Source organism: Microcaecilia unicolor, chromosome 2 (genome assembly GCF_901765095.1).
Source record: "Microcaecilia unicolor chromosome 2, aMicUni1.1, whole genome shotgun sequence".
Lineage (NCBI taxonomy): Eukaryota > Metazoa > Chordata > Amphibia > Gymnophiona > Siphonopidae > Microcaecilia > Microcaecilia unicolor.
In genome coordinates, this window is record NC_044032.1 from 82,396,700 (window position 1) to 82,422,044 (window position 25,345).

At 43.4% G+C, this 25,345-nt stretch overlaps 1 protein-coding gene across 4 annotated transcripts in view; it reads left to right on the forward strand.

The window, feature by feature from the left end:
* The first annotated feature begins 707 nt into the window (after positions 1-707).
* Positions 708-25,345, forward strand: part of GHR (growth hormone receptor) — a 518,379-nt gene continuing 493,741 nt past the window's right edge. For 2 of the 4 annotated variants that reach the window (XM_030193089.1, XM_030193091.1), the window contains exon 1: positions 708-1,022. The gene's annotated coding sequence lies outside the window, so the exon portion shown is untranslated. Of the gene's footprint in view, positions 1,023-2,377; positions 2,635-25,345 lie in introns of those variants that run through there. The other 2 variants (XM_030193090.1, XM_030193092.1) reach the window with 2 other exon arrangements.

Consider the following 25,345-nt stretch of genomic DNA (forward strand, 5'->3'; position numbering starts at 1 on the left):
TAGCTCTGAGATGTTACTATGGAGGTTTTTTTCAGACTAATGAGGAATCTGTATCATAGTCTCGAACAAAAGTATCTTTTGAGATCTATGGCAGTCTGTGATTCACAAAGTTGGGTATAAGTGATTACAGAATTTCTGAAGTCTTTTTTTCCTCCATTAGTATACCGTTTAGCACATTCTATCTTGCTTGTTTGTGTTGAGTATTTTACTGAGGAGCAAGAATCAGCAGTTTGTTTAAATACATCTTCTATTTTACCAATATTTCTGTATCTATTAACACGAGAGAACTAGCACATATCGGACTCATTTGTTTTGAGTCGCTGTAGCCCTTGTACTGTGGTCCTCGCCAATTGCACAGCACATTAATTTGCCTGGACTGCAGCCTGATAAAGTTAGTCAAGTACGCTTTAATGGAGTCACCCCACTAAAGAGTTTACTACTGGAGAGTCGCAGGTGAACAATTTAGTGCACTAATTAAAAAGGCAATCTAGGTTTTAAATGATATTCAGTAAAAAAAAAAAAATCCCGTTTCTCGCCCTCCAATACGCACACGGCCCAAAAGAAATCCCACCCTACAACAGGAATGAAAGGATCTCTGCCCTACTACAGCTTGGCGGGGATAGGTGGTACTATCTATTCTGCTCGTCTCCTGTAGGAGGAGCTCTGGAGTGCGCCGCGAGTGACACACACGGACTCCAAACCAGCAGCTTCCAATCCCACAGGCAGAGAAGGGCAGCAGGCAGAGCTTGCAGGAATGTGCTGAGCTTTCCCTCAGCCCCAGAGTCCCGCTGCCCAGGGACCTGAGCGCCAAGGCACTGCTTTCCGCCGGCGACACCATGGTCCCCTCCTAGTCCCTGCAGCGACAGGGAGAGGGGGAGCCACCAGGGGGTGCAGACGCTTTCAGCGATGGGAGCTTGCTGATCTGCCAGAGCCCAGAGGAGGAGACACGGGAGAGAGTTACCCCGTAGCTGAAGGACCCATATGTGCAACCCGAACAGCCCCAGCAAGACTGTTTCTACAAGGTACGTGCTAGCTGTCAGTATCTTTAGCTTGCTACTGTTCAGTCCGCTTGCACACGTTTCCATTGCAGTTCTTGAAGCACAACTTGTTTTCTGCTGGATTGTAATATGATCTCTTTCTGGTGGCTGGAGAAGTGGGGCGGGTGGAATCTCAAGGGTGGGAACTACACTCCGTTTCCTGTAATTTTGTTTGTTGGATTTTTTTCCCCCTGCTTGCTTTATTTCAGACTGCTAATTCGCCAAAGTTGTTTCCCCCCCCCCCCCCCTAAAATATTCACACTTATCTTTAGATATCATTATTCCAGAGGAGGAAAGAATGAAAGTGAAGGTTGGGTGTCTTTTAGCATTGTGCTGTTCCGTGGGCCACGTGCTGAGCAAAAATGCCCTCTGAAATAGTAAAGTATGGCTTGCATGAACGTTTTCGGAGGACTCCTCTTGTTGTTGTTGTTGTTGTTGTTTTTATAATTTGAAATCTATCAGTTCTGCCTTTGATTGCTTCGTTGTGCACTATGGGAATGCTCAGGATATGAACAGAGAAGTACCTGCAAGTAATATTTGGATACATTGCAACATGGATATTCAAATTTTTCAGTGGGATTTGCTAGATGTTGGTATAGCATAAATTGCTGTAATAAAACTAGGAATTATTTCAATCTATTGTACTCAATATACACCAAGAACAACTGTTGCTATGTGGAACTCATTAACTTGGCATGGTCCATTTTCAGAACCTGGTCTTGTATGAACCCCCAAACTGTGCAGAATGGGAGAGAGCCCCTGTTGAAATCCAATGCTTCCAGTTATGTAAACAAACATTTTAGTGTTTATTCAGTTTCTGATGTCATCTCAATAACAGCAATACAAACTCCCTAACTACTAGGCATATATGAAATAACACAAAACTTTGCAAAAAAAAAGTTATATATATACACTTAACACATGCAGCAAATCTGTTGTACCAAACCAGCACTAGCACCAAGAACGTGAACAGCTGTAACCTGGCCTATGAAAAAACAGCAATGCAAATATTGGGATGTGCCCCCAGAACATCAATACACCTCCTGTTGGTAGGTAGAGATAGTAGCAGTGCAGCTTGTTCTATTTTTCAATCTCGATACAGAAACTGCACACCTGCAGAATACCTTGCATTGGTTACACATGAATGCAAACCCTCACTGTATACAGAATAAGTGACCACATGCAAGGAATTGAAATATGTAAAAAGAGCTTTGGGTTAAAAGGGTTTCAGCACATTCAGTATTTTAGATAACTGCAGGTGGATTCCAGCCCAGAAGGGCTGTGCCCTGGGGGCAGTCCCATTTGACTTCCCCTCCACAGTGTCTCCAGCAGTCCTGACTGGTATCACAACTTCTTTTCGCTGCCAAGCTAGAGCTGGCGAGAAAAAGGAAAGAGGAGAAAGGTCCCCCATTAGCTGAATGGTACATTAAAGTTGGAAAACTAAACTGTAGTAGTCTTTGAAGGTGCAGAATGATGCATCTCTGTCTGGAGTCCAGTGAATTGCTTGCTCTCGCTTCCATGACTGCATTGCGTCTGTGATACCTGCACCTGGCTTAAGCTAAGCATGACCTGAGTGTTACGTGTTATGTTTATCTGAGTAAGTTTTAAAAATCTTGCTGCTGTTATAATTTGATTTGTCTATTTGTACCCTACTGAGAACTCGTATCTTAATTTTGTTAGTTTGATTGTTGTAGAATATCTTGCTGCAGTATTTTCTGATACGTGAACTCTCAGTGAATGTTATTTATTTGTTACATTTGTATCCCACTTTTTCCCCACTTATTAGTAGGCTCAAAGTGGCTTACATAATTCCGGAGAGGTGGTTACAGAGTCCGGTGTGAACAAATACAGTATAGGGGTACTATTACAGTGACATATACAGTAAAGAAGTATCGGTAAATAGATTGGGGTGATTCAGACAAAATGTTAGGGTGTGATCATGTGTCAGGGTTGAAAACTGTCCGTTTCCAGATTAAAATGCCATATTTCATTATTCAATGTTTATGTCAGATACTGTGGGGTATTCCTTCTTGAACAGGTGAGTTTTTTTTTTTTTTTAATTCTAGATTATTATTCGTAGGTTTCAGGCGTTTTGGTAGAGAATTCCAGAGTTGTGTGCATATGTAAGAGAAATTTGACGTGTATATTGATTTATACTTCAGGCTTTTACAACTTGGGAAGTGAAGAGTTAAGTACATTCTGGCTGATTTCAGTTGTGTTTCTAATTGGTCTAACTCGGGGCTAGACCACGTATTATTCTGTGAATAAAGGTACAAATCTTGAAAGCGATTCGTTCCTTGATTGGTAGCCAGTGTAGTTTTTCCTGGAGGGGTTTTGCGCTTTCAAATTTAGATTTTCCATAGATAAGCCTGGCTGCCGTATTCTGAGCAGTCTGTAGTTTCCTTATGATTTTTTCCCTGCAACCCGCATATACTCCATTGCAGTAATCAACTTGTGTTAATACCATTGATTGAATCATGTTGCGAAAAGTTTCCCTCGGGAAGAATTGTTTTACCCATTTGAGTTTCCACATTGTGTGGAACATTTTCTTTGTAATGGCAGTGGCTTGGTTCTTTAGTGTTAGGTTATCTGTTGCTAAAACCATAAACGTTAATTAACAAAAATAAATAATAATATACAAGCAAGAACTGAACTGGAAATTTCAGGAAGCCATATTCTTTATGAACTGCAGCATTGAAAAAAAAAAATAGAAAGGCAACGCATTTCATAGACTTTTCACAAAACAATGAGCAGGTAAAACTGTAATGTGGGGGTGGGGAGGTGAGCAGAGAGACACAGCTACATTATATTGCAAAAGTCTTCATACCCTTGAACAGGACCAGCCCACCAGAGGATCCAATATCCTGTAACACCTGAAGATGTGTCTCCAGGAGCTTTTGCCCAGGAGGGAAGGGTTAGGATAGTTGTTGTAGTTGGTGATTCAATTATTAGGCATGTAGGTAGCTGGGTGGCTGGTGGAAGTGAAGATTATCTCGTCACTTGCCTGCCTGATGCGAAGGTGGCGGACCTCATGTGCCATCTAGATAGGCTTTTAGATAATGCTGGGAAAATGTGGGAGGGAGGTTATGGAAGCAAAGTGTAGTCTCCTAGGCAGAGCTCTGAAGTCTCAATACGTGGTTGAGACGATGGTGTAGGGATGGGGGGATTTAAATTTGTTAGGAACTGGGCAGGGAGAGCCTGTTCAAAAAGGATGGGCTCCACCTTAACAGGGATGGAACCAGGCTGCTGGCACTAATAGTTAAAAAGGAGAGAGAACAACTTTTTAACTAATATGGAGGGGGGGGGGGGGGGGGGGGGGGGGGGGGGGAAGCCAACAGTCGCCCAGGAGCACATGGTTTGGTGAGGAGTATCCTTGAAGGATACTGTTGAAACAGGATCTTTAGGGAATCCCGATAGAGAGGCTTCAATAATGGTGAAAGAAAGCCAGGAGTGTTCAATAGGATAACAGAGTAAAGGATGCAAATTATCGCCATTAACTTCAAAGCAGCCTGTAGACGCAAGGAAAAAAGATAATTTGAAGTGTCTGTATACAAATGCTAGAAGTCTTAAGTAAGATAGGAGCATTGGCGTATATAGCACTAAACGAAGAAGTAGATAGATATAATAGGTATTTCAAAGACCTGGTGGAAGGAGGACAATCAATGGGACACTGTGTTAGTAGGTTACAAATTATATCACAACTAGTAAAAAAGGCCCGTTTCTGTCTCAAATGAAATGGGCGCTAGCAAGGTTTTCCTCCTAGTGTATATATTTGAGAGTGTGTGTGTGAGAGTGACTGTGCGAGTGTGTGTGTGTGTCAGAGAGAGAGAGAGTGAGACAGGGTACGAGTGTGTCTGTGAGAGAGAGTGTGTGTGTCAGAATGACTGTGTACGAGTGCACATGTGAGACACAGTGAGTGTGATAGAGAGTGTGTTTCACACAGATACAGTGTGTGTGTGAGAGAGAGCGAGTGTGAGTATGTGTGTGATACACAGAAGCTGAACTGAAGAGGAATTTCTGCTTGTAACAGCGCTAAAAAGTGAGCTTTAGGAGAAACAGCTTAAAAGAAATACCACTTGGAAAGGGACAGGAAGGTGGGGGCCTGTTAGAGGTCCCATGGGGTTTGGCAGAGATAGAGGAGCCTGAGAGCTCAGGGATTCTCACTTTGTCGCGCATTTCTCGCTCAGTGTCCAGCTCTCTGTGTAGAATGTGCGCTCTCTCCTCTGCATCGTCCGCCTGGTGGTGCAAACATTGAATGTTCCTTTTCGCCGCATCCAGGGAGTTCAGTCCAGCCATGATTCCAGCACACACAGATCCTTCTCACAGCAAAAAAGACAATTTAAAAAATAAAAACTTTCTGTGGCACAGCACTGCAGAGGGAAAAGTCACTGACAACAGCAACCGTACAGCAATCTAGAACTACAGAAAGAAAGAAATCTGTGGTGAAACTCGCTGACTTCTCTAAGTTCTTCGACGATGCAAACCAACAACAACCAAACAAATCGCGTAACTCTTTGTCCTTCAGTCTAAATCGACTCTGTTTTAGAGAAAGCACCGTGTGTAAAAGTGAAGAGGAAAGCGGGTACTTGCATAAGTTCACCGTCACACAACCATGATCACATTTCCTTCAGCTGCAGTAACTTCCATATGTGCTACGACTTGTGGTGGGCGTGGCGTTGAGTCGAGGGCGTGTCCTCCGCGTAGCAACGGGTGTGCGATTGGATTCACTTCTGGAGAAGGCAGCGTTAGTGGGTTTGCGTGTTGCGTCAGTTTTCGTCGCATACCAACGGGTGTGCGATGGGATTCGGTGAGTGTCATTGCTCCGCCCTCGACGTCATCACGTATTTACGCGAGGGCGTTGCAGACACTCATGGGCTGACTGCGATCTACACCAGGACAAATTTAGAACGTTAAGAGGCTTCATTAGAACGTTGGAGGTGCATTTTATGTAGAGAGATGATAGAGTGGATCAAATTGGAGGGGGAGAGTTGCACTATATGTTAAAGAGGAAATTGAATAAAACAAAATAAACATTTTGTTGGAAACAGATAGCAGTGTGGAATCTTTATGGGTAGAAATTCCAGGTGTGAAGGAAAGGTACTGGTAGGGCTGTATTACCGTTCGCCAGGACAGAACAAACAGATAGATGAAAATATGTTTATAGAAATTAGGAAAGCTGGCAAATTGGGCAACATTTATAATGTGATTTCAATCATTCTAATATTGATTGATAAATGTTACATCAGGGAGTGCTAGGGAAGTAAAATTTCTAGATGTAATAAATGACTGCTACTTGGAGCAACTGGTCTAGGAACCAAAGAGAGAGGGAGCTATTTTGGATATAATCCTTAGTGGAATGTTGGGCTTAGTACGAGAGGTAACATGTTGGATCCTCTGGGAAACAGTGATCTTAACATGATCAAATTTGAACTGGTATCTGGAGTGAAGTCACTAAGGAAATCTACTATAGCATTCTTTAATTTTTGAAAAGGTGACTATGACAAAATAAGGAAAGGTTAGGACTTTAAATCAGGTGTTCAATCATCGTGGAAGCCCAGACTAGATGTATTCAATGTATTAACAAAGGTAGAAAAAAGAGCAAACGACAGCAGCATGGTTAAAAGGTGAGTGGAAAGAGGCTATTAGAGCTAAAATAACATCCTTAAAAAAAAAAAATGGAAAAAAGGATCTGAATGAAGAAAATAAGAAGCAACATAAGTCAAGCCAGATGCAAAGCATTGGTAAAGAAGGCTGAAAGAGAACATGAAGAAATATTTGCCGCGGAGACAAACACTCATAGTTACATCTTTTTTAGGTATATCAGAATTAGGAAGCCTGTGAGAAAAGCTGTGGGACTGTTGGATCAAGAAGGAGCAAGAGGAGCACGCCGGAAGGACAAGGCCATTGTGGAAAGAGAGAATGAATTCTTTGCTTCAGTCTTTACGAAAGAAGATGTAAGAGAGCTACCTGTACTGGAAATGGTTTTCAGACGTGAAGATGCTGAGGAACTGAAAAAATCTCAGTGAAGTTGAAAGATATACTGAGCCAAATTGACAAGTTAAAGAGTGATAAATCACCTGAACCGGATGGTATGCACACCATGATATTGAAAGAACTCAAATATGAAATTGCTGATCTGTTGCTAGTGATCTGTAAGCTGTAAGCTGTCATTAAATTCGTCCGTAGTAGCCGAAGACTGAAGGGTGGCTAATGTGATGTTGATTTTTAAAAAGGGTTCCAGGGGTGATCCGGGAAATTACAGACCGGTAAACTTGACTTCAGTGCCAGGCAAAATATTGGAAACTATTGTAAATAATAAAATTATGGAATACGTAGACAAACATGGTTTAATGGGATGGTCGGCATGAATTCAGCCAAGGAAAGTCTTGCCTCACCAATTTGTTTCATTACTTTGAAGGTGTGAATAAACATGTGAATAAAGGTGAGATAATTGATGTAGTGTATCTAGATTTTCAGAAAATTTCGAGAGTTCCTGAGAAAATTAAGGACTCATAGGATGGGAGACATTATTGTCCTTCTGTGGATTAAGAATTGTGTTTATTGGACAGAAAACAGAGATTAGGGGTAAATGGCAATTTTTCTCAATGGAGGAGGGTGAATAGTGGAGTGCCACAGGGATATGTACCGGGATTGGAAATGGGAACGATTAGTGAGATGATCAAATTTGCAGATGACACGAAACTATTTAAAGTTGTGAAAAATTGCAGGAAGACATTGGGCATCCCAATGGCAGATGAAATTTAATGTAGACAAATGCAAAGTGATGCACATTGGGAAAAATAATCCAAATCATAGTTATTTGATGCTAGGGTCCACTTCAGGAGTCAGCACTCAAGAAAAATACCTAGGTGTCATAGACAATATACAGAAATCTGCCTAGTGTGTGGTGATTGACCAAAAAAGCAAGCAGGATACTAGAATAATTAGGAGAAGAATGCAAAATAAGGCCAAAAATATTATAACGCTTCTGTATTGCTCCATGGTGCGACTTCACTTTGAGGTTCAGTTTTGATCGCCGTATCTCAAAAAAAGATATAGCGGAATTAGAAAAGGTTCAAAGAAGAGTGACCAAAATGATAGGGAGGTTGAAACTTCCCCCATAGGAGGAAAGGCTAAAGTGGTTTAAAAAAGGTTTAGAACATTAGAATAGCCATACTTGGTCATACCAATGGTCCATCTAGCCAAGTATCGTGTTTCCAGCAGTGGCCAAGCCAGATCACAAGTACCTGCCAGAAACTCAAATCGTAGCAACATTCCATGCTACAAATCCCAGGACTAGCAGTTGCTTCCCCAAGTCTGTCTCAACAGCAGACTATGGACTTTTCTTCCAGGATCTTGTCCAAACCTTTTTTAAACCCAGATACGCTAACCGCTTTTACCACATCCTCTGGCAGAGAGTTCCAGAGCTTAACTATTCGTTGAGTGAAAAAATATTTTCTCATATTTGTTTAAAAGTATTTCCATGTAATTTCCTTGAGTGTCCCTTAATCGTTGTACTTTTGGAACACTTGAAAAATCGATTTACTTCTACTCGTTCTACACCACTCAGGATTTTGTAGATCTCAATCGTATCTCCCCTCATCCATCTCTTTTCCAAGCTGAAGGGCCCTAATCTCTTTAGCCTTTTCCCATGGCGTTTCATCCCCTTTATCATTTTGGTCACTCTTCTTTGAACCTTTTCTAATTCCGCTATATCTTTTTTTTGAGATACAGCGATCAAAACTGAACGCAATACTCAAGGTGAGGTCGCATCATGGAGCAATACAGAGGTATTTTAGTATTTTTGGTCTTATTCACAATCCCTTTCCTCATAATTCTTAGTATCCTGTTTGCTTTTTTGGCTGCTGCTGCACACTGAGCACATGATTTCAGCGTATTATCTATAGTGACACCTATCTTTTTCTTGAGTGCTGACCCTAGCAGCAGTGATTCGGATTATTCTTTTCAATGTGCATCACCTTGCTTATGTCCACATTAAATTTCATCTGCCATTTGGATGCCCAGTCCTCCAATATCCTAAGGTCTTCCTGCAATATTTCACAGTCCACACATGTTTTAACAACCTTAAATAGTTTAATGTCATCTGCAAATTCAATCATCTCTCATCGTTCCGATTTCCATATCGTTTATAAATGTTAAAGAGCACTGTTCCCAGTACTGATCCCTGCAGCACTTCAGTATTCACCCTCCATTGAGAGAAATGGCCATTTAACCCTACCCTCTGTTTTCTGTCCAATAATCAATTACTTTTCCACACTACTTCCACACCAGAACTTTACCTCCTATCCAATGACTCTTTAATTTTCTCAGGAGTCTCTACATCAACCGGCTCACCTTTATCCACATGTCTGTTCACACCTTCAAAGAAATGAAGCAAAACGGTGAGGCAAGACTTCCCTTGGCTGAACTCATGCTGACTCTGTGCCATTAAACCATGTTTGTGTACAAGTTCAGTAATTGTATTCTTTATAAAAGTTTCCACTATTTTGCCCAGCACTGACGTCGGTCTTACTGGTCTGTATTTTCCTGGATTACCCCTGAAACCTTTTTTAGAAAAAGGCATTACATTGGCCACCCTCCAGTCTTCAGGTACTATGGACGATTTTAATGACAGGTTACATATTACAAACAGCAGATCAGCAATTTCATGCTTCAGTTCTTTGAGTACCCATGGATGTATGCCATCCAGTCCAGGTGATTTACTATTGTTTAATTTGTCAATTTGGCTCAGTACATCTTCCAGGTTCACAGAGATTTCTTTCAGTTCCTCTGCATCATCACCCTTAAACTATTTCCGGTACAGGTAGATCTTCTTCCATAAAGACAGAAACAAAGAATTCATTCAGTTTATCCGCTATGGCCTTGTCCTCCCTTAGCGCTTGTTTTGCTCCTTCATGATCTAACAGAACCACGTATTCCCTCACAGGCCTTCTGCTTGTGATGTACCTGAAAAAGTTGTTACAGTGAGCAAGTTTCTATTCATATTCTTTTTTAGCCTTCTTTATTAATGCTTTGCATCTGACTTGCCAGTGCTTTTATGTTGCTTCTTATTTTCTTTATTTGGGTCCTTTTACCATTCTTTGAAGGACAATCTTTTGGCTGCAATAGCCTGTTTTACTTCACCTTTTAACTATGCTGGCTGCCTTTTTCTCTTCTTTCCACCTTTGGAAATACGTGGAATGCATCTGATCTGGGCTTCCAAGATGGTATTTTTGAATAACGTCCACGCCTGATTTAGCGTCCTAACCTTAACAGCTGATCCTTTTAGCTTCTTAACCATTTTCCTCATTTTATTATAGTCGTCCTTTCGAAAATTAAATGTCGCTACAGTAGATTTCCTTTGCGGGTTCATCCCAGATAGTAGCTCAGACTTGATCATATTATGATCACTGTTTCCCTGGAGAAAAAGTTCAATAGTCTGTTATTGAGATAGACATGGGGGAAGCCACTTCTTGCCCTGGTATTGTTAGCATGGAATGATGCTACTTAATTGGGTTTCTGCCAGGTACTTGTGACTTGGATTGACCTCTGCTGAAAGCAGGATACTGGGCTAGATGGACCATTGGTCTTATCCAGTATGGCTATTTTTATGTTCTCATTCTGCTGTCTGCAAAATACATTTCAAAATGTATTAAAGTGGGAGTTTGTTTTGTTGATATACACATCATACTCTACCCGTTTAGCTCCTTTTTAACCGAGTTAGCACCTCTGTTTCCCTCTGCTCCTCCCCCTGGGTACAGCATCTCACCCCTCTCTCAATTCCTCCCACCTATGGTCCAACATCTGCCCCTCTCTCTGAACCCCTTCCCCTCCCTGTGGTCCAACATTTCCCCCTCTCTCTGACCCTCCTCTCCATTTTGTACCTTAAATGATATCTCTTCCTGGGTCTACTGCTCACCAGTGGTAACATTGATTCACCTGCGCTGCCGGGGACTGGTCACAGAACCTCCCCTTTGCAGTGTCTTGCCCCCTCTAAAGTAACTAACTGTTTCCATAGGGGCAAGGTGCCACAGAAAGAAGGTTTTGGGATTGGCCGTGGGCAGCACAGGTGAATCGCTGCTTTCGCTAGCAAGCTGTAGACTCAGGGAGAGACACTGTTTAAAGAACAACATTGGGGGGGATCAGAGAGAGGGGGAGATGCTGGACTATGGTAGCGGTGGTTCATTTGAAATCTTAAGTCAGGAGGGCCCACCAAACTGCAATTGCTAAGGTTGACCCTGAACGTGGCCTTTATGGGAGGGTGGTAAGAAGCAAGAAACTGCTGAAGAAGATCCATATGATGTGCCCCATAATATTTTCAGCGAAGCACTTAGGGGGCACTGCACACATTGAATTCATGACTGGGTGACCAGAGAATTGAATCAGGAACATGCTATAGATGTAATCTACTTAGATTTCAGCAAAGCTTTTGATACGGTTCCCCACAGGTAGCCCTTGAATAAACTTGACAGGCTGAAGATAGGACCTAACGTGGTGAACTGGATTAGGAACTGGTTGACGGACAGACGCCAGAGGGTGGTGGTTGATGGAATTCACTCGGATGAGGGAAAGGGGAGTAGTGGAATGCCTCAGGGATCTGTGCTGGGGCCGATTCTGTTCAATATATTTGTGAGTGACATTGCCGAAGGGTTAGAAGGTAAAGTTTTGCCTTTTTGCGGATGACACCAAGATTTGTAACAGAGTGGACACCCCGGAGGGAGTGGAAAACATGAAAAAGGATCTGCAGAAGCTAGAAGAATGGTCTAATGTTTGGCAATTAAAATTCAATGCAAAGTGATACACTTAGGGAGTAGAAATCCAAGGGAGACGTATGTGTTAGGTGGTGAGAGTCTGATATGTACAGACAGGGGGAGGGATCTTGGGGTGATAGGAGAAACAGTGTGACAAGGCAGTGGCTGTAGCCAGAAGGTTGCTAGTCTGTATAGAGAGAGGTGTGACCAGCAGAAGAAAGGTGTTGATGACCCTGTACAAGTCGTTAGTGAGACCCCCACCTGTAGTATTGTGTTCAGTTTTGGAGGCTGTATCTTGCTAAGGATGTAAAAAGAATTGAAGTAGTGCAAAGAAAAGCTACAAAAATGGTATGGGATTTGCATTACAAGACATATGAGGAGAGACTTGCTGACCTGAACATGTATGTATACCCTGGAGGAAAGGAGAAACAGGGGCGATATGATACAGACGTTCAAATATTTGAAAGGTATTAAACCTTTTCCGGAGATGGGAAGGCAGTAGAACTAGAGGACATGAAATGAGGTTCAAGGGGGGCAGACTCAAAAAAACCAAAAAGTCAGTATTTTTTCATGGAGAGATTGGTGGATACTTGGAATGCCCTCCTGCAGGAGGTGGTGTAGATGAAAACGGTAACAGAATTCAAAAATGCATGGGATAAACAAAAAGGAATCCTATTCAGAAGGAAGGGATCCTCAGAAGCTTAGCAGAGATTGTGTGGCAGCACCGGTGGTTGGGAGGAAGGACTAGTGCTGGGCAGACTTCTACGGTCTGTGCCCTGAAAATGGCGGATACAGATCAATGTCAGGTGTGTGTGTGTATATATATATATATATATAAGTATCACATGAGTTTATCTTGTTGGGCAGACTGGATGGACCGTACAGGTCTTTCTCTGCTGTCATCTACTATATGTGGAACTTTATGGTCTTAATGCTACACGATATGTATGGCATAAAACAAACACAGCAAATGATCTACTACCACCAACCTGCATGGCAGTGGCAGAAATATATTGTGGTGTTTTGAAGCATTGGGGATAGGGAGTCTGGTGAAGGATGATGCGAAGTACTACTACTTATCATTTCTATAGCGCTACTAGACGTACGCAGCGCTGTACACTTGAACATGAAGAGACAGTCCCTGCTCGACAGAGCTTACAATCTAATTAGGACAAACGGGACAAACAAGAGATAAGGGAATATTAAAGTAAAGTAGATCCTGCAGCAAATTCTGTCCAGTTTGCCACAGAGCTGGGATAGGGAGAAAATTCACCTTACAGCAGGACAAGGATACTAAACACACAGCAAAAGCAACAAGTGAATGTCCATGAGAGGCCCAGTCAAACCTTGTCATGAATCCAATAGAACAGCTGTGGCAAGACTTGAAGACTGCAGCCCATAGGAGATCCAGAGCCAGAGCTTGAGCTATTCTGCCCAGAATGGACAAAAACTGCCCCGCTCCACTGTGAAGAGTTGATAAACACTTCTAAACAACTCATGGCTGTTATTGCTGCATAAGGCGCTTCCACCAAGCATTGAGGACAATTTTATAAAGGGGCCTATATCTGGGCTTTTCTATAATGGAATACTATTGTAACAAGTAAAATATGCGCATATAATTTAGGCATAATAACTTACATCAGCCATAGAACTGGTACAAAGGTTAGCATCTAAATAGTATTCTGTGATACCCCAGGCAGGAGTTATGGGGTAGCTCTGGGAATAACTCAGCCAGATAAGGTATATAAATGGGAAAGTAAGTTTTATTCACCTGAGCCCTGGGACCTGTTGCTTCACAGGCCAGGAACATCAGATGCAACAGTTTCTTTTATGTAGTAACAGTCTTGAGTAGGCCTCTGGCTAGCAGACCAAGTAGTCTGTGTTTGGTGGGGCTGCCCTGCCCCAAACACAGCCGATAAGTTCTCAAGTCTTCTGAGATTCAGGCATGGCCCCCAACCAGACCTCAGCAAGGCTTCCTCATTTTAACAAGAAGCAAAAGTTGGCTTACCTCAGCCAGTTTATAGCAGTTAAACACATTCAGGCCCAGATGATCAAAAGCCCTGCGCTGTTCCAAACAGCGCCCTAAAAATAGCGCCGGGACAGCGCAGGGCTTTTCTGCATCGATGATCAAAGATAATGCATGCAAATCTAAGCAGCGCTATTATCTTTGATTATCATGTTTAAAGTGTGGGAGAATTGTGCCGAGCATGCGCTCAGCACAATCCTCCCGCACTTGTTTGACAGGTCTGGGCTGTCAAAAGCCCAAACCTGTCAAACAGCCTGCCCCGAGGCCCGAACAACGAGGCCCCCCCCCCAAACCCCCAGAAAACGTCGTGGCCGCTGCCGGCCAAACCCTCTCCCACCCTTCCACCCAGCGACGGGGTGGGGTGGGGACTGGAGGTCCGGTGGGTCTCCAGCCCCCGAAACCCCCAGAAATCGTTGCTCCATCGACGGGGGGGGAGGGGGGCTGGAGGTCCGGTGGACCTCCAGCCCACCCCAAATCCTCCCCCCAGCGTTCTCCTTAAATTCCCTGGTGGTCCGTGGTGTCGTGAAACCCCCCTGGCCCCCTCCCGGCCCCCTCCCTGCCCCCCTACCTTGTGTTGGAGGAGGGACGCAGCATGCCTGCCTCCCTCCTCTTCCAGTCAGTCGAAGCCCAAAATGGCGGCGCCCAGCACTGCCCACTGCATCCTGGGATGCACTGGGCGGGGGCGGGGCTACAGACGATGGAGCAACGATTTCTGGGGGTTTCGGGGGCTGGAGACCCACCGGACCTCCAGCCCCCGTTCGCGTTTGCCTTGGGAGGGAAGGGGGGCCTGCCAGCATGCAACTGCATGCTGGACAGGGCTCACCATTCCTCCCCAATGATCCGCAAAATCTAACGCCAGCTCAGAGCTGGCATTGATTTTGCTGCGGCCAGCGACCCAATCTTTGGCGCGCTGGTCGCTGATCATTGGGGATGAATGCGTTAAGCGCCAATTAGCATGCATTTGCAAGCTAATTGCGCTAGAAGCCCTGTTTAGCATGCATTTGCATGCTACTTGGGCTGAGAGCCCTCGAGTGCGCTGTTTCAGGCGCTCGAGGGCTCTGATCATGGGTCGGCTGCAAACTCTGGTGCTAGTATGGCGTTAACAGCCTCTAGCGCCAGAGTTTGCTTTTGATCATGAGGGTCTCAGTAAAGGCATAGCCTTCGGCTTCAGTTCTTCCTTCCCTGGGCCTCCTTAACCCTAGCCTGGCCCTGTCTTTTAATCTCCCAGGTAGTGAATTTGCCCTTCCCGACTCACTTCCTCCCGGGACAGGACTTATGCTCTTGAGTTGGCCCAAGTTATTGGAGGGACTTTTCATAAGAGAGAGGGGCAGTGTTCTATCAACTTCCTCACATATTCTATAATGTATGCGTGTAACTGTGTGCCCCACACAGACTCCACCCATGTGTACTTCTCATTGCATTTAGATGCCATTTTATAGATTAGCGTGTAGTAGGAATATTGGCATGTACACATTTGTGCATATATACCAGTATTCTGGTCGGTCACACGCATTCCTGGTACCTAAATGTTGGTTCTTTCTTTATAGAATTACCCCTTTGAGTCAAGGGATGTGAAAGCATATGCAGTCAATATTTTTGGTTTCTTATTCTTCAATAACTTTTTGAATATTTCTGTAATTGTGACCCACTGAGCAAAAAGGTACCAAAACTGGAGTACGTGACTTACTTCTACCACAAGACAGAGGGATATCAACTGCATAATCCTACCAAATTTCAGCCTCTGTTATATTACATCTTTAAAAAGTGAGAAACGTTTATCAATAAAAAAAAGGTAATTAATCCCAGAAATTGCATACCCCACAGTTTTTAGACTACAGAACACTAAAAAGATCAAAGTTGTGAAAAAATATTTCATAGTCCCCTTCTACTAACCCTATATTATACAAAACTTAAAAAACAAACAAACCCAAAGGGGGGGGGGGGTATGGTAGGGGGGTGGGGAAAGGGAGGGGAAGGGGGGTCTTGGGGTTGTTATTATACAGGTTTTGTGTTTGCTGTTTGGTTGCAGCCTGAAATTGGAAAATGTGTAAGAAGCTATGGCATGCTGTATTCTCAATAAAAAACGTTGAAACATAAAACAAACAAACCTGAATGTTGCCCAAATTTACCCCTCCAAACTTTTATAGCCTTTATCTCTGTTATATGTAATCCCACTTTTGGTACCTTTTCTAACAGCAGGTCACAATTGTTCTTTCGTGCTGGAAATGTAGAGCTGTTGTGTAGATCAGTGAAACAAACTTCTATTTTAATGCATTCTGAAATTTTTTTTTTTTTTTTTTAGATAGCCACTGGCAGAAGCTAAAATTAAGATTCTCAAGCAAAAGAAAGGGTCCCTAGATCAAGGGGGAGGGGGAATACAAAAGCAGTTATAGGTCAAAGGTACTTATTTTATAAAGGCAGATAAAGAAAAGGTTCTCACTGGGAAGAGCTACCAAAAAGTGCAACAAAACAGATAATTTTATCAAATTTAATACTACTACAAAAATGGCATCAGTAAACAAGGTGCTTTGTTTCAAAGGTACGCTAGCATTTTTAGCGTGCAGTAATGCTAGACACCCATATATTCCTATGGGTGTCTCTAGCATTGGCGCACGCAAATTTTTAGCACGTGCTAAAAACGTTAGCATGCCTATAATGCGGCTTAGTAAACAGGGCCCAAAATTTGCATTAAACAGAACAGTGCATAAAGACACCATGCAGTGTCTCAGCAGCATACACTACATGATGTGATGATATGGCAAGTCCATCTTTATAATGCAAATAAAAAGGCATGTACTTATCTCCCAAATATCATGCACAGCAAATGTTGGGTTGTAATATCTTCTATAACACCTTCTGCAAACCAGAATAAAATCAGTGAGATTCCAGGTTGGCATTTCAATACTTCTGGAAAGCACATAATCCAAGTTAAAAACCCAACAGGAGCCGGAACAAAGCACCTTTTGCCAGTGTTCATACTCTCATATAAAGCTGAAGTGATATCATTTTTATTAATTTAGTTTCCTTGTAGAACATTTTGAACATGTCTTGTGGTGTTGAATAAAACATTTTTTTATTTTAGGTGGCATTTTTGTCTTTCCTGATTGGTTGGTTACTTTTAAGGCGCCACATTGGTATTTAAAAGGAGAGATTTTGCCAGATACCTGCAACACTCAATGAAAGCTGGCAAAAGGTATTTTTTTGAAGATGTTTTTGTTTCGAAGATGCTTTTGTTTCTGCTCCTGACCCCTGAAGCAGGCCATGAGTAGCTGTAACATCTCCAGTACTGTATTTTTCTTTTAAACCTAGGACCACTGTGCCTTCAAGAAGTATTGAAATCCTAAAACAGAATCTCATTGTTCTCTGGATCACAGACAGGTATTAGACCTATTGCTGTGTAGGATCTCTGCTGCTCTTTATGAAATCTGGAAGATAAGCGCACGCCTTTCCCTATGCATTTATACTAAAAAAGGAATAAAAATACTAGCAGATTCACATGTATGTCTGTGTGTGTGTGTATATACACACACACACACACCAACAACAACACTTTGAGGCCCTTTTACAAAGCGGTGGTAGGTCTACCGCGCTCCAAAATCAACACTACCACTTGGGTAGCGTGCCCACTGGGCAGTAATGTCGAAGCTGGCCCGAGCTATTTCCTGCGGTTGAAAATATTTTTATATTTTCTACCGTGAGGGGCGTTCCTGACGGTAATCAGCGGAAAGGGCTCCTGTGCTAACCCGGCTATAACTGAGCAGTGCGTGGCACTGCCCGATTACTGCTGGGTAAACACCGGTGCTACAAAAATAGAAAATATTTTTGTAGTGCTGGAAATGGCACGTGCTGATGATGGGAACTACCGCCAGGCTGCTTCGGTAGCCCGGCCATAGTTCCTGTTTGGCATGCGGTAAGCCCCTAGTGGGCCTACTGCCTCTTAGTAAAAGGCCCCCTTACATTGTGAGGCCACTAGGGATGGAGAAAGTTCCTGCTTTTAATAGATGTATACCACTTTGGTTTATTTATTTATTAGGATTTATTTGCCGCCTTGTTGAAGGAATTCACTCAAGGCGGTGTACAGTAAGAATAGATCAAACATGAGCAATAGGCAGTTACAGCAGTAAGTTATGTGCGTAAGTGCAAGCTCAGTGCTATGCTATATCATTTGCAGGGGCACCATTAAAATGACATGTGTGTAAGTGTTGCATTTAGGTACATACATTTATGCGTGCTGTTGACATGGCATAAGTATGCATGCCTAAATTTAAATCTGCTGATTCCGACTTATGCTTGTATTCTGTATGAGCACTTATGCATGTAAATGCTCTTATAGAACAGGCTCACAGCCCGCGTAATTTTGGTACTCCCAGTTATAGAATTGCCCCTGACACCCCTGGAGATACATGTGCTCTTCACATGATTTACTTTTTACACGTGCATGTAGTTATCAGATTACCTTCTTATTGAACAGTGGGTCTCTTTCCCTTGCTACATAATGTCATTTACTACTAGAGTTTAATTTGAAAGACTGAGTATGACACTTCGTAAATGCTGTAATTAAAAGATAGTCAAGATAATTGTATTAAAATGCTGTCATTTTGGCATCCAGCCAGAAAAAAAAATTCCTGTCCACTCTCCACATCATTGCTGTTTTTCTGCAATACCTGGTCCAAAAGAAGCCTTGGAGCACACTAGAAGCGGCACAGACTCCTTCCTTAGGGCAGGGACAGCAGGCAAAACTGACAGAGATGTGCTGAGCTTCCCATCACTCCCAGACAGTTCCTGATCCTGTCTGGAGATACAGTTGTTCCCTCCTACTGGCTGCAGTGAAAGGGGAGAAAGGGATCCAGGGTTTGCAGAGGATGAGGGCTGACAAGAGGCAGAGTTGTTAGCTTGTTGATCTGGAAGCACTCAAGGAAGGAAGAGGAGGAGAGAGAGAATATCAAGGACCTCCCTGTGCAATCTGAACAGCCCCAGGAGAGTATTCTTTCTAAAAGGTGTATGCTGGCTCATAATATCAGGATAGTCTCAAGCCAGTTCACTTTTCTACTGCAGTTCCTGAATTGTGAATCCTTAAGAATAAATTGTTGTCTCCCTGCTGCAGTTTGTAATCTGCTTTCTTTCTGGTGCCTGAGTAGGAGAGAAAGAGATCTGTGTGTATGTGTGTGTTGGGGGGCGGTGGGGATGTCAAGGTGGGAATTATACTCAGTTTCCCTGCCTTTTTGGCTGGAAATTGTATTTTTCAGTCTCCTATTTCATCAGAGTTTTTTTTTTTTTTAATAAAACAGTCATTCTGCTGCTTGGCAGCTTTGCTTGCAATTGGCTGTTGATAAGCTGTAACTTAAAGAATGTTTGAGTTATGCCAGATCTGCAAGGAAGAATTTATGGGATATCATTATTCCAGATGAGGAAGAAAAAAAATGAAGTTTGAAAGTCTGTTATGGGTTCTCTTTTGAACCATAATATGTTATGAGCCATGTGCACAGCAAATGTGTCCTCTAAAAATAGGCAGGCAAAGGTTACGTTAAAACGTTTAGGAGTTGTCATACCATTGGAAGAGCTGTGTGGTGACACTGAATTATTGGCTGTTGTGTTAATCATCTTGTGTCACAGTGTGCAAATGGTGTTTACATTTAGGTGCTAGGTTATAGAATTAGGGAGAATGAGTATGTGCTCTAAGATCATAAAATACTAGCATTTATGAATGTGAATGTAACATTCATGAGCGTAAGTGCTAGGTGCACGCTCCAGTGGTATTCTATATTTATTTATTCGGCCATTTGTTATACCACAAAAGATCCAGAGCTATCAGGGCGGTTTCAAGAAAAAAAAATTGTCAACTGCACATAAACCGCAAACAAGAGAAATATAAACATAGGCATAAGGGAGGGGTAGAGTATTGCACAATAGGTCCTTTTACCAAGCCATGCTAAAAAGTGGCTGGTGCTAGTGTCAGTGTGTGGGTTTTACACACTCAGTGGCCACTTTTAGCATGGCGGTAAAATGGCCACCTCACCATATTTTTTAGTAATGGCCATGCGCTGATTTCCCCATTACCATATGACCATCCTCATTCTTCTTGATCTTTCCGCTGCTTTTGACACTGTCGATCACAGCATACTTCTCGATACCCTGTCCTCACTTGGATTCCAGGGCTCTGTCCTTTCCTGGTTCTCTTCCTACCTCTCCCTCCGCACCTTTAGTGTTCACTCTGGTGGATCCTCTTCTACTTCTATCCCTCTGCCTGTCGGCGTACCTCAGGGTTCTGTTCTTGGTCCCCTCCTCTTTTCTATCTACACTTCTTCCCTTGGTTCATTAATCTCATCCCATGGCTTTTCCTACCATCTCTATGCTGATGACTCCCAAATCTACCTTTCTACCCCTGATATCTCACCTTGCATCCAAACCAAAGTTTCAGCGTGCTTGTCTGACATTGCTGCCTGGATGTCTCAACGCCACCTGAAATTAAATATGACCAAAACCGAGCTTCTCATTTTCCCCCCCAAACCCACCTCCCCGCCCCCCCCGTTTTCTATTTCTGTTGATGGCTCTCTCATTCTCCCTGTCTCCTCAGCTCGAAACCTTGGGGTCATCTTTGACTCTTCTCTCTCCTTCTCTGCTCATATCCAGCAGATTGCCAAGACCTGTTGTTTCTTTCTTTACAACATCCGTAAAATCCGCCCCTTTCTTTCCGAGCACTCTACCAAAACCCTCATCCACACCCTTATCACCTCTCGTTTAGACTACTGCAATCTGCTTCTTGCTGGCCTCCCACTTAGTCACCTCTCCCCTCTCCAGTCGGTTCAAAACTCTGCTGCCCGTCTCATCTTCCGCCAGGGTTGCTTTACTCATACTACCCCTCTCCTCAAGACCCTTCACTGGCTCCCTATCCGTTTTCGCATCCTGTTCAAACTTCTTCTACTAACCTATAAATGTATTCACTCTGCTGCTCCCCAGTATCTCTCCACACTCGTCCTTCCCTACACCCCTTCCCGTGCACTCCGCTCCATGGATAAATCCTTCTTATCTGTTCCCTTCTCCACTACTGCCAACTCCAGACTTCGCGCCTTCTGTCTCGCTGCACCCTATGCCTGGAATAAACTTCCTGAGCCCCTACGTCTTGCCCCATCCTTGGCCACTTTTAAATCTAGACTGAAAGCCCACCTCTTTAACATTGCTTTTGACTCGTAACCACTTGTAACCACTCGCCTCCACCTACCCTCCTCTCTTCCTTCCCGTTCACATTAATTGATTTGATTTGCTTACTTATTTTTTATTTTTTGTCTATTAGATTGTAAGCTCTTTGAGCAGGGACTGTCTTTCTTCTATGTTTGTGCAGCGCTGCGTATGCCTTGTAGCGCTATAGAAATGCTAAATAGTAGTAGTAGTAGTAGTATTACCGCAGGAGCCAATACCTCCACCTGTTTAGGAGGTGGTAACTGCTCCTGCACTAATCTCTTGCTAATCGGGTAGTGCACAATAATGTGCCCGTGCTACCCGACTAGTGCAGGTTTGGCTACTGTCCACCCATGGGTATGCCTGTACTGGAAAATAAAAAAATATATTTTCCAGTGTAGGATTAGTACACACTGAGTGGGAAACTAGCGCTGAGGCATCCCGCAGTAAGCCCGTGTTAGGCCTACCACGCCTTTGTAAAAGGGCCCCAAAGTGACCTATACAAAAAGTATGATAAATCGACACATAAATAATGGAACACGATAGGATAGGAAGGGCAGAAAATACAGGAAAATACACTAAAAAAAAGCGTTGGGGAATTAACCTTCATCTAAGAGATTCAAAGGCCTGTCTAAAAAAACAGGCCTTCAAAACAGACTTAAATTTTGCCCAAGAAGTAATAGATCTCAGTTCTGGAGGAAGGTGGTTGAGGTTCCAAAGTGTTGGGGCACAGCAACAGAATGCTGTATCATGAGACATAAGATGTACGCATGCTGTTGTGGGAACAACCAAATGATTGGTCCCAGACAAGAAGGTTGAATGACAGGAGATGGCATGATGTCAAAAGGCTGAAGCATCTCCTTGTGCAGCCTCCATATTGGTACCTCCAAAACACTGGAGGAGCTAGGGAAATCAAGTCATTCATCTCCTCTCAGGTAGCAGAACCACTCTCCCAACATTCCAGTAAAGCTAAAGTTGCATCCCGTTGGTCCTAGGCCCCCAACCCCAACTCTTTGACTGCTTTAACTGATCTTCTGCAGAGCAAGAAGTGCACAGCAATCATCTTGTCAAACAACCATTAACAAGCACCATGCGACACACAAGCAACCAGCTGGAGCAGCTTTAGACGTTTCACAGATGCACCACATGTAGGCAGTCATAAACATTTGCTGTTGCTTTATATAGAACTATCATTATTGTCATCATAAGCAAAAATAAAGGCATATAGCGCTGCACTGAAATCTACAATACAGCATTGCAAATAACAAAGCAAGCTCTTGAGCAATGTGAAAAACATTTTGAATATAACCCTGTCCTCCCCCCCCCCCCCCGATCCACTCATGAAAGAGAGAATGCAAAACTAGGAGGTTTAATAAAACAATATAAGCCTCACAAGTTTGCTATTATTTTTGGACTAACTGGTATGGCGGCAGGCTCCACCCACTTGCTTTAGCTCAGATAATTGGCCAGATAGGAGACTCATTAAACCTCCTTGGTCCCAGAGGATCTAAGTGAATGAAACGGCCTTTAAGGCGTGAGGAGAGCAGCTAAGCAAGGGAGCATCATAGATAGGGTTACCATATGGCTCCAGAAAAAGGAGGACACATTGATCCAGTCCAGGTTTTGCTTCCATTGAAAGCAATGGAAGTAAAACCCAGACTGGCTCAATCTGTCCTCCTTTTTCTGAAGCCATATGGTAACCCTAATCATAGAATAGTGCACATTATGGACCGGAAGAAGAATCTTATAGTAAATCCTGTAACTGACAGGAAGCCAGTGTTGCTCATAAAAGAGAAGAGAGACATGATCATATTTCTTTGAATTATTATTATTATTATTATATAATGTGAGCTCAAGTTGCATAGCACGTAAATGCAAGGGGACATGCACAAAGGGAGGGCATGGACATATCAGATATTTGTGCTTTGTTATTGGAAACTGTCATTTATGTGCTGAAGTGCTATATTTAGGCATGTGCATTTATGCAGGGCTGACTTAAACATTTGGGCTAGGTGAGTGTGCTGGGTGATAAAGGACGCCCCCGCCAGTGCCTCACTTGGCCTAAAGGTTAAGCCTTCTTTCCTTGTCTTTCCACTGAGGTCCTGTATACTTTACCTTGGTTGCCAACAGCAGCATGAACAGCAGGCGGCTTTCAGCCCACCCCTGTATCTTCCCTCTGCTGTGTCCCACCCATAGGAAACTGCTTCAGAGGAGGCAGGGTGTAGCAGAGGGAAGGCACAGAGGTGGGGCCAAAAGCTGGCGGCTGTTCATTCTGCTGCTGCTGCCAGCAACTAAGGAAAAGTATACAGGACCTCACCACACTGAAAGAGAGACATAAACAGGGAGGTGGGGAGAGGGCGAGTGAAGGAGAAATGCCAGACCCATGGGAGGTGCAGGAGATGGAAGCAATGTGGGGGGGGGGGGGGGGGGGGGGGAAGAGGGTGCCGAAGCAAGTTGGCTTAAAGTGCCATAAGACCTTGAGCTGACCCTGCATATATGCCTGCTATTGATGTGGCTTAAGCAGGCACACTTAAATGTTAGCATGTAAATGCCAACGTAATGCTAGTTTTCTGTAACGGAATCTGGGTGCCCAGATGCGATTATAGAATCCATCCCTGTAACGCTGCATTTTGGCTCCTAAATTTTGATGCACTTTTTTTTAGACCTGATCCCTAAATGCTGCTCCTTGTGATCTTGGGCAACTCACTTAACCCTCCATTGCCTCAGGTACAAACTTAGATTGTGAGCCCTCCTGGGACAGAGAAATATCCAGTGTACCTGACTGTAACTCACCTTGAGCTACTACTGAAAAAGGTGTGAGCAAAATATAAATAAATAAATAAACTTATAGGAATTGAACAGAGTGAGGATTGGCACGATTTTATCTTGTGCAGCACACATAGTCTGTTCAGTTATTTCAGATCACATATTTTGGCAAGCAGACTGGGGAGGAGCTTTCTCATCCGTCAGTGATAGGATGGATTTCAGCACTGGATATATTTCAGTCTCAGGATTTCATCACCATCTGCAAACATCTGTCCTCAGCTCAGGCAGGGTAATCATCTCCATGTTCTTTCTGTTTGCCCTGTGTACATAAATGCCTTTCAGAATCCATGCTGGGCAGAGAAGATAAGTTTTGGATGTTTTTTTGTATATAGTTCACTCCTCTGCTTTGAGGATAGATATAAACTTCTTCAAAAAGGCATCTTCCATATTGGATAAAGTCATGAGGTTGTCGTATTAGTCCACTTTAAAGGTAATCAGTAGAGATAAAAGACTGGAAAATAAGGTAATACTTTTTTTTATTGGACTAGCTTAATGCGTTTTTTTGACAACCTTTCAAAGGCAGAACCTTCTTCAGGTCAGATATGAGCAAAATAAATATCAAAATATATATAGTGAAACATGAAAAGCATTTCAGACAGTGACAGTTTCAAGGGAGTTGGGTGGTAGAGGGGGAAGGAGTACCATGTAGAGAATGACACGGGGGCAGGGACAGAGCCCATGGGAATCGGGCGAGGACAGAGTCTGCGGGGACAGGGTAGGGACAGGGACGGATCCCATGGGGATGGAGACAGAGCTTTGTCCCAGTGTCATTTTCTGCTTTGAAGCCTGTTAATGAACTAGACTGTTACCTATGTTTGAGTGATGCAGATGACAATATTTTGATTTTTTTTTGAAAAACAAGGAAACATGCTGGCCACAACTACCAAAATTTGAACGGGGGATTCTGTACATCCTGCTACTAGCACATCTTCTAAGAAGATATTTTTTGTTGCAGGAAGGACTGTGGAGGACTGGAGAGCTAGACTGAATCCTGAGATTGTTATGACTTATTCATCCACAGCAGGGGCGTAGCCAGACACCCAAATTTAGGTGGGCCTGGGCCCAAGATGGGTGGGCAGAAGAACTCCGCCTTGTCCCACAAGTGATTTCTTGCCTGCATCCATATGGTCTCTCAAACATCCACCCTTCCCTGAATACCTTTTAAATAGCAGATTTTCACCAACAGCGAGCAGCAACTAATACACACTGCTCATGCTGGCCCCACAGCTTTCCTCTGATGCAACTTCCTGTTTCCGCATAAGCGGGAATACATAAGAGGGAAGGCTTTGGGGCTGGTGCGAACAGTATGTATCAGTTGCTGCAGGCAAAGATCTGCTATTTAAAAGGTATGCAGGAGGGACAGTTGGGAGTTTTCGGCTGGTGGGGCTTGGGAATCCCTGCCAGCCACATTATAGATGTGTTACTACTGGGTGGGCCTGAACCCAAAATGGATGGGCTGGGCCCACCCGAGCCCACCCGAGCCCACCCTTGGCTACGCCACTGATCCACAGATTAAAACATCATAACAG